The sequence below is a fragment of the Alosa alosa genome, chromosome 13 (genome assembly GCF_017589495.1).
Source record: "Alosa alosa isolate M-15738 ecotype Scorff River chromosome 13, AALO_Geno_1.1, whole genome shotgun sequence".
NCBI lineage: Eukaryota > Metazoa > Chordata > Actinopteri > Clupeiformes > Clupeidae > Alosa > Alosa alosa.
Window position 1 is genome coordinate 9,617,789 of NC_063201.1, and position 1,919 is coordinate 9,619,707.

Genomic DNA, 1,919 nt, shown 5'->3' on the forward strand with positions numbered 1-1,919 from the left:
ACAGGGGTGCAGGTACTGTATGGATCCTGCTTGACTCCTGCCTGTGCAGTACACTCCTGCACAATCCCTGCAAAACACTTCATGACCTTGGCTAGAGACCTTGCCAAACACGCTTTTGCTTGCTTCTCTTTTTCGCAAATCTTGAACATGAACTAGTGAAAGATATTCATTTTATGACTTAAAATAATTGTTATTATATTTCGGCATGAAGGTGAGAGTGTTGCTCTGTTTGTCCCTGCCAGGATTCCGTACTGCTGGCTCTCCTAATGTCCTGACTCAATATAAAACTCACTGTTACCCATAGGATTGTGACAAGGGCAGTCCGTAGCTGGAGAAGTTTAATTGTTATCTGTTATTATAGCCTAAGTGGCTATGTTTAGAATATGACATTACTTAAAAGCTCAGTCATGGAAATAGGACAGAGCACATTCCTTGTGGTCAGTGAGGTATCTTCTGTTGTTGAGTTTCACCCACACATGTAATGAATTGGTGTAAAACAAATTGTGTAAGCTAAAATAACTTCAAAGCCCATTGTTAATATTGTCATTACTTTCACAGTGTTTAGCCAAGTGGATTACCACCCAGAAAACTTATTAAAGTTTCTTATTATTTACTAAAGCCTTATTTCAAAGGACAACATTTCACACTTCATATATTATACTTATAGGCTAATTGTAGACTTTCAACTTTGAGTTGGTCTGAAAAGTGTGTACCGGTAATCAAAAATGTCCTATTGTGTTGGTTCAGTCCAAAGGTAGACCTGCTTGTGTGTGCGTGTGTGTGTGTGTGATGAGTTATGTGCGTCTGCAGCTGTGGTGACTTCTATCTCCTGGTTGGCCTGGCGGCCATATGAATGTGTGTCATCTCCCGTCTATTTTGGGGAAACGGCTATCAGATCACGTTGCCAGAATGCTCGTGGGCGTTGGGATTTCTGGGAGAGGGCGTGTCGCTGCTCTGCTCTTATCGACGCCCCCGGGACAAGACAAATGGAGATTCGTTTTAAGATCAATATCAGCAGACTTTTAAATGTTGTTTTTACAGGCCGAATATATCAGGGTGTGGAGTCAGTTATGGATGAAATGACATAGTTTATATTGTCGTTTCTAAGGTCCATTTCTGTCTCTAAATATAGGGCTTTCATCCAGGAAGGCCTCCATTAGAATAGACTGTTTACCACAGTGTGGAGGCCTAGCCTGCACACACCCCACTACAATATTTTTGGATCTCCAGTAGAGATGTTTGGAAATTTAACATCACAGTTACAGTGACTAAAATGAACATGGTTATTGGTATCATTGCTGTACAGTTAAAATGTGCTGAACATGTTCCTTAGCCTATACATGTGCTGAACATGTTCCTTAGGCTATAAATGTGCTGAACATGTTCCTTAGCCTATACATGTGCTGAACATGTTCCTTAGGCTATAAATGTGCTGAACATGTTCCTTAGCCTATACATGTGCTGAACATGTTCCTTAGCCTATACATGTGCTGAACATGTTCCTTAGCCTATAAATGTCCCCATCTCCATTGCACAGTAGCAACAAAACTCAACAGTCAACAGAATAGCATTGATATAGCATAGTGTCTTGTTATAAAAGTAGTTAGGCTAATTTAAGAACAACCTGGTGCATAGACTACGTGAGTGTTGGAGGGAGAGAGAGAGACAATGCAGATAAATAACTAGAACCTGGAAGAGAGAAGCTGACGACTGAGGCAATGAAGCAGACTTATGCAGAGTTTGATCTGCTGGTAATTTAATAAAGTTACAGCTCCTCTGACTGAAGTTGTGTGTCTTGCGTCTGCCTGTTGCTTACAATCTGCATTTGAAGTGAAGGGGATTAACGCTAGCCCCCTTCAAGTTCCTGTGTAGAACTTCACTTTGGTTCCTGTGTTCCTGTGTGGAACTTCATTTTGGTT